The sequence below is a fragment of the Limulus polyphemus genome, unplaced genomic scaffold (assembly GCF_000517525.1).
Source record: "Limulus polyphemus unplaced genomic scaffold, Limulus_polyphemus-2.1.2 Scaffold521, whole genome shotgun sequence".
In the NCBI taxonomy this organism is placed as follows: domain Eukaryota; kingdom Metazoa; phylum Arthropoda; class Merostomata; order Xiphosura; family Limulidae; genus Limulus; species Limulus polyphemus.
The window spans coordinates 486,110-494,697 of record NW_013666131.1 but is presented as its reverse complement, the minus strand read 5'-3'; the positions used below and the strand labels follow the sequence as shown (position 1 = coordinate 494,697).

Here is an 8,588-nt window from a genome sequence, read left to right as displayed (position 1 = left end):
GATTATTTTTTTATTTGTGAATTTCTTTCCTCACCAAAATGTGACCTTCAGTGAAGAAATGATTATGTAAAGGCTGAATATATTATCTGACTTGTTATTTCTTCTGTAGCAAACTAGTTTTGATGAATTTACAGCTGATTAGTGCTGCTTGGATGAGCAAAGCAAATAAAAAAGTAGGCCTCATATAGTGGTGGATGTAAACAATTTATTTGGTTCTGAGGTATAATCCTATTAGTTTGATGATTTCACATTATGCAAAAATAGTTTCAATTTATAACAATATATTGATTTCACATTATGTATTTAAGTTTCCATTTATTTTCTTTACTGTTTAACATAGATTTATAACAGGGTGATAAAAGTAATTGTTTGATGTCATTTTCTCTTGACTGTGCAACAAAGTACCAACATTCAATGTAAAATATATTGTATCCCATTTCAAATACAAACCAAGACAAAAGATTAAACTAATTTTAATTCTACTATTTTTTGTTTTAACAAAAATAAAACTGTGAGCAACTGTAATAGTGCATTTCAAACAATGTTAACTGCACAAAGAATAAAAAATCTAACCATTTCTTATTATTTGTTGGGCTAATATTAACAAATTAAACAAAAACTATTACTATATCAAATCTAGTTTGTGTTTTAATTTTTTTCAAGAACATATACTAACATTCTTTTTATATTTGATGTTATCAGACTTTTAACATATCCTAGAATAATGAAAAACTAATCTATACAAATAAAGATAGTAAATAACCTATGTATATTTTTTATCCAAAGTGGTAAAAAACCCAATAAAATAAATGCAACTTTGCTTAATCTCACTATGGTTTTAGAATGCTTTAAGGCACTAAAAAGTGCAACTGAAAAAAGTTTATAATACACTTACTGAACCTTTATTTACAGTTTAGTTTCATGATGTTGTCTAACTCCTACATTACGAAGGTGGAAAGGATGCTGGCGTGTTCGAATGTGGGTAACAGGACGGCTTGCGGGCAAAACATCTGTATCATTATCATCTCCTGAGTCAACATCACCATCACTAGAATTATTAAATACAAAAAACTGATCTGTTCGTACAGATTTTCTTATTTTGGGTCGGCGATAATATCTGAACTCCCTGGGCAGTGTGTAAGACCTTGGGAGAGATATTTGACTGTCCAAGTCTGATGGAATTCTGTATGATTTATACATGGCACTACAACGATCCCTATGTTCCTTTTGATTGCCCTGATGCCTATTTCTAGAGATTCCTGATGCATTGCTATTACTTGATAGATCAGATGTATGCTGAAGGTTCAAGTTTGGTACTACTGAAAAAGAACCTCGGGGTTCATGATAATCATAGTAAATTCGACTATTTTCTAAATAATGAGGTGAAAGAAGTATTTCTGGAGTTTGGGAACGATTCTTTGCTTTTGGTCTAATGCCAAGCATTCCTGGAGGTCCAATTAATGAAGGATACTGGAAGTGCATTGGCATATCTGATGGAAGTTCAGGACGCATCCACGGTTGTTTCTTAGAATGAGGTATAGGCTGTCTTAAGGTTCCCTGTTCACTTGTGTCTAATGGATGTGGCCTTTTAATTTTTCCTTGTTTTATTTCCTCTTCAATTTCTTTTAGTTCCTGTAACTGTTGCTGTTTCTTTTCCTGGAGTTTCTGCTGTATGTTCACCCGAGATCCCACACTACTCTCATGATCACTGCCAGTTGGTCTTGGTAGGCTTCTCTTCCAGAAGGGGTTAGACATCTTTCCATTAGACAATGATGTTACTGGAACAGGAGGAGGTATAAAGGATGATGGCTTTTTTTTCTTTCTCTTTAGAGCAGGATTCAAGCGACAATTGAAAACACCAGGAATATTGTTAACCATACCATTAGAAAAAGTTCCATTAACAGAATGAAATATGGCACTGTTTTGGGGCTTATATGTAACTCCAAAACTTCCATTAGAGTATTCATTAGTCGATGTCTCACTGAGGAAGTACGTACTAGTTCGAATAGAATGGTCAACACAGGACCCAGGAGGACATGCTGCACACTCTGAGTGAGATCCCTGCATAGAAGCAAGAGCAAGACTTTGCTTCAGGTGGCGAATATGGAAGAATTTGTAATAGAGTGCCATGAAAAGTATGCCCAATAAAAAACCACCCCAGACTATTACAACTACAGGATAATGAAACCAATCAGTATCTACACGTAAAGCCAACCATACTGCCATCAGAAGTGTGTTTTCAAGAAACATAGTGATGTAAAAAGCAATCATTTTAAGTCTTGGATTAAATTCTTGAAGATTTACATAGCAAAAAATATACACATAAGCAATAAGCATACAGAAACCCGTTCTTTTCATCCAGAAAATACTTTCACCATGGAAAACATTTTTGGGAGACATAAGCCACAACAGCATACTAATCCAGTGTAATCCTATTACCACAAATACCCAGTAATGATACAAAGTTGCATACACTGTCAGTGCAGTTACACGGGAAGCTATGGTTCCTAGATGCCACAGAAACTGGAATATCACTCCCAGCCAGGTAAGTACTAAGCGGTGAATGTTTCGTCTCCGTACATTTTTTGTAAAGGACGCAAGCTGCCCAGCACACACTAAAAATTGAGAGAGCTGTTGAGACAATATTTAAATCTGAAAGGCTGAATAAACCAGACTTAAGCCATATTAGATACAATTGGATTAATAGCATGGGTGCTGCCTCACAGAAAGCATGAATTAACCGTAGCATACACAAATCACGGACCTCAATCTTTACGCGAGCTAGGTCCACAGGTATAAAGAGCTTAAAGTATCTCCATAACACTCCACATTGAAGAACATGAATGATACCAATGAAAAATACTTTAAAATCCACTTTTACTCTCTTCTTTCTGAAGTACCATCGTAGTGACATGAGCTGACAAAGAATAAGAGAAAGTAAAATAAATGACAAAGCAAGAGCAAACCATGTAGTTTCATGGTGAACAAACAGTGTGTAGACTGTTACCACATCAAACACTACATCACAGAAATACGATGCAAGAGAAATGATGTTGAAAAGAACATCACAAAATGGAAGAAACTCCTGAGCCATTTCCAAGTATGTTCTCCATTGATCTAGACTCTTACAGTCTTAAACAAGTAGATATCAGTTCTGGGAAAACTTGAGTGGTTGTGGCTAAATACAGTTCTCCATCTAAGGATACCTTGAGAATAGATGTTTTTTTCACTTCATACAGTTATCAGAACCTATAAAAATCAGAAAAACAACAAGTAATTAATATTTGGATAAAAATATACCAACCAGTAAAAGCATGACTTCAGAGTTTGGTTCTACTGTATATTTACACTAAGCATCAAAACAGGTAGTACAGACAATATAAAAACAACTTTCTTATGGAAGTTAACATTTTCCTTTCCTTAAAATATATTGCTGATAGGTACTCACCTCCCACACAGAAAACTTTGATCCATCATGCATCTGCCTATGAGATTTGCAAGCCAGTAGCCTTGTGCTAACTCCCACTTAAAAATCATGTTTAATGTGAACTGAGCTAGTGCATCATTAAATCATCATGTAATGATAACCCTCTACCAATAGAAGGGTAACACAACCTCCTAGTGCAGTAACTGCTCCTAAGCACATACATATAAAGATATAAGCTATGCCTAAAGCAAACCCTCATCATCCTAATCATGTTCAACTTGGGGATAAGGAACATCTGATGAATAGATGGGAGGAGGAGGCCCAGTGTGTATGAAAGAACCCACAACATGTTGAATAACAGCCATCATGTCCTCCATAAACAGAGCCCCATACACAAGCAACATACGGGACATAGAAGAAGATACAATTATTTGAAAATTCATAATGGTTAAGCAGGAAAAAGTTTTATTTTTCTTTAGTAATAAAAAGAAACCAGAGAAACTTAAATAAAATTTCAGTTTCCTAAACTATTGCAAATCTCAAGTAATTAATTAATAATTTTAAAAACACATCTGCTTTAGGCAAAACTGAGAAACAACATTATTTTGAGTACAAATGCTTAAGGGAGTTACTTTGCAAGAAGATTGTGTCATCCTCTTATTGGTGGAAGGCTACCATTGCATGATGATGTCATCATGCACCAGCGCAGTTCACGTTAAACTCATAATTTTTAGGGTTAGAAGTTAGCTCAAGGCTAGTGGCATGCAAATCTCATAGGCAGATGCACAAGGAATCAAGCTATTTTGTGTGAGGAGGTGAGGTATCTTATCAGAAATTATACCACTTGAACACAGAATCATCAACTCATACTATTGTATTATTCAGAGATCAATATTCTACCAACTGAACTACCAAGGAACAAGTTCTAAGCATATAAATCCTGTCATGATTATTACAAGATACTGATAAATAATTTGTAAATTTTAAAATACAAAATTTTTGTATTTTCTATATTTGTGTAATTTGACTTCAGGTAGAATTATAGCATTATTTAGCAAAAATAATAATAAAAAAGGTGAATGCTCTTACTTTTTTTATGCAACTATAAATTTTTATTCCTAAACAATCTTAAAAAGCTAGTTTGTTGCTATCATATGGAAATCTTTATTAGAATTTTACAAGAATTTGCTGAAACTATGTGATTTATGTCATTCAATAACATACAAATGTACATATGTCATTAGAACCCATGACATATGCAAGCAAAAGGCTTTTTGTTCTTAAATATATCCATAAGTCTAATATACACTGTAAAGTCTGCTTATCATAATTTGCATGGACATTTTAAGCAAGCCTAGTACAGGTAAAAGATAGTTATATTTATTATGATCTTACTTCATGACCTTCGAAAACACTCTCAACCCTACATAATCGCACATGTACTATATACACACACACATATACAACAAAGGGCTGTTACATTGGTCCGTTAAGGCTCTCCTTGCATGCCCACTCTTCACAAAAAGCAAAAACATAAACCCATCATGTATTTTCTAGGAAATTATTGATTTCTCCTATAAACTCTTGTAAAGTGATGACCTCCATTACAGTTGATGGCACCTCATTCCAGAATATATTCCCCAATCACCCTGCTATAAAAATAAAACTGACTTAACTGGAACCTAGCTTGTCTTTTTTAAATCTAAAACTCATGTTCTATTGTCTTCAAAATATAGGACAAAGAAATCAGAGGTTTTTATTCTATTGGTCCTTTGGATAATCTTGTAAACTTCAATAGTATAACTTCTTTCCTTACTCAAAAGAAAACTAGATATCATAAAATACCCATATAAGACAGTGAGTGGGTTCACATCTAAATACAGTCTACAAGTTCTCTTAGTACTGAAAATATATCAACATGTATGAATGTTAACATCTTCCTTACCTGAAAATGTGTTTCAGGCAGTTACTCATTCCTGTGCAACAAAGAGCTATTACCTTGTGCCAATGCTGTAACGATTTTGGCACACGTTACAAGCTTTGAACATAGTTCCCACCCCTATGAGTCCTAATGTGTATTTCACCAGCCTATGTAATCATCATTAGGCCATAGCCCTTCACCATTAGGAGGGTAACACATCCTCCATATCCAACTGAACAAGGCTTATTCTTGATGAGGCAAAATAAATACATCAGAAGTGGGGAGGAAGGGTGGAAGGTTGTGCAGAAAGGGGAGTAATTATTTGAAATGCACTTTCAGGTAAGAAAAATTTGAACTTACAAATGTTTACTCATCTCTCTGTATAACATAGCTAGGATCCCAAAAAATAATAGAGCATCGCTTGGTGGGAGACTGCATACTTCACAAGCAGGAAATACTCTTTGCCCAATAGAGGTGGTAGAGCAAAATATATTGCTGGAAGAACCTTTGTGTTGTGCTAATGTTTCACAAATGGATGGAATATAAGATTGCTTAACTAGATATTATCCCACAGGTGGTCAGCTAAGCATGATAGTAATGTGGCTAGGGTTATAAGTCAAGTCATTCCATATTGGAGAAATACATGTGATACTTACCACAAAATCAGGTTCAGGAAGAAAATATCGTATACCTGCATCCGAAGAAGAACATAAGAACGATCTAGCTACACTAACCACCAGCAATAGCTTGATTCATAATGTAGTTAGATCCAGGTAACACCCAACCCTACTTCCCATTGAGAGGTACATCTACTTGGTCTACTTTCTCAATGGGAATCTCCTCATATCAACTTCTCCAGCAGCTTGAGACTAGAGAAGCAAGAGTTTTCTTTTCCTTCAGCAGAAACAAATGGGATGAAGAAATTGGCCTAGGTGAGAACACCTGGAGAGGAGCTCAAACTGATCAGGAAAAATCATATCTGCATAGAGTTCTATGCTGATAGACTGTGTAGTGGGTTATTACAATTAAGGACAGCAGGCACTAGCCAGGTGTGAGAGGAGGCATACATCTAGTGCTGTCATTTATTTTCTTTGTGAAATACAGCCTGGAAAACAATATATATATATCCTGCCAAAGCATTCTTGCAACAAACACCACCTTGACAGCGAGCCTGAAGCAAAACCAAACAGGTTTAAAGCTTTCTGTACTCCCCAACTTGATGTAGATTTTGGATGAAGAAGCAATAAAGTAAAAACATTAACAAGAAAAAATAGAGATTGGTGACTGGAGGAAGATGAAACTGCTATGTGAGGTAAGTGATGTGATACAAATGTGTCAGAGGTCTTCCACCCTTCCTCTTGTAAGATCTCATTCAGGAAACATTGATGGTAAGAGGAAAGATGAGATAACAAACCTGATGAGTAGTTACCTGATAAAGGCATCCTCTCCCATAGAAGAGCAAAGGAGCCAGACCATACAGTAATCAGATATCAGAATATACTACAAGGATACCTATACCTCAAGTAGCCTTGCAGAACACCCCATCTCAACAGTGGACATAAATGGAGCTAGGGCAGATGTTATTAGCACTTTCCATTATCCTGGCTCACTTTGGTATTTTGGAAAACAAGTGCACCCCAGGAGGGATCACTTGGCAGGACCCTCTAAGCAAATGCTATAAACCAATGAGAGATGTACTCACCTGTTTAAAGATGGTAGGTAAACTGTAGGATGCCAAATGGAGGCAGGTAGTGACCTTCAGGAGATGAGAAAGCCAGATGGTGAAGAAATTGGTTTAGTTTGGTTTGAATTTTGTGCAAAGCTACATGAGGGCTATCTGCACAACTGTTCCTAATTTAGTAGTGATAGACTAGAAGAAAGGCAGCTAGTTAACACCACCCACTGCCAACTCTTGGGTTACTCTATTACCAGGGAATAGTGGGATTGACTGTCACATTATAATGCCCCTACAGCTAAAAGGACAAGCATGTTTGGTGATAGGGATTTGAACCCACAACCCTCAGATTTCAAGTCAAACACTCTAACCATAAGGCCATGCAAGGCATGATGAAAAGAGTGGGCAACAAAGTTATGTGAGGTAGTCCACATGCCAGATTGAAGAATCTCATCCAGCAGCCAAATGAAACAAGTTGCAAGAAAAAGATAAGAGGTGACAAATCTAGTGGGGCAAAATGCAGACCATCTGCATGCAAAAACACACAATGGGGAGTATAACAAACAAAGAATTTAACAGACCCTACCTATAAATTCATCCCTGGAGGAAGAGGAATCCCAGAGAATGTAGAGTGGAAAACAGAAACCCTGAAAGTAAGAGGTATGAGCTATGCAGCAAGGAATGTCACAAACATGGCAAAACGCCTATCTGGGTCTGAACGATCATAGAAGAGTGAAATAGAAGGAACAGATAGAGAAGAAGAGTACAGGTCTAGCTGAGCAGTTAAGACTAGGGAGAAAGAGCCAGTCTGGAGAAATAAGAATATAAGGGCGATAGAAAGGGTAGAGAATGAATTGCTAGCATAAAGATCTGAATGATGGGGACCACAAGCAAAAAATAAGAAGAATATGTCTGAAGAGACAGTGGTAGAAATTGAAGGCTGCCAACAGCTCAAAGGGTCATGAGTAACAGTGAGCAGGATGACATTGAGGTCCCAGTCAGTCTTGGGAATGGGAAGAGCATGCCTATAGATAAGGAAGCACCAGAACAAAGTGGAGAAAACACCTTGCTGCATTGAGAAAGGAGAAATGTTGAAAACAAGATTGCCTGATAACTGGCAAAGGCGAAGAAGCTGAATCCTGTACAAAAGCCTGGTAAAGGGTAGGGAGATATCCACCAGCAGAATGATTAGGAGGAGCGTGGCAATAGATGGACTAACCTCAAAAGCCACACACCCCATACTGGTAGAAGGACCAGGTAGAATGATGCTCAGAATGTGAAAGGAAAGGATGATCATATGAGAAAGTCTGGTTTAATGGGCAATGGACTGGACTAATCCAAATAGGAAGGTGGAAGAACAAGATCCCATGATGGAATGGAGATGGGAGATGTTGAAGCAATAATGTATAATTGACAGGGGAAGAGAGGGTTGGGTTGTCAGGTGGCATTGAAGAGGAAACCAAGATTAACCCTTTCAATACAGGTCACAGGTGAAAGGTCATATCATCTCATCTGTTGACTCGCATTCAAAATTTTATTGAACTACTGTTTCATGAATTTATGTT

At 36.7% G+C, this 8,588-nt stretch overlaps 1 pseudogene; it reads right to left on the bottom strand.

Annotated features, from left to right (window-relative positions):
- Positions 1-707: 707 nt before the first annotated feature.
- The window catches only part of LOC106458837, a 33,639-nt pseudogene continuing 25,758 nt past the window's right edge, over positions 708-8,588 (bottom strand).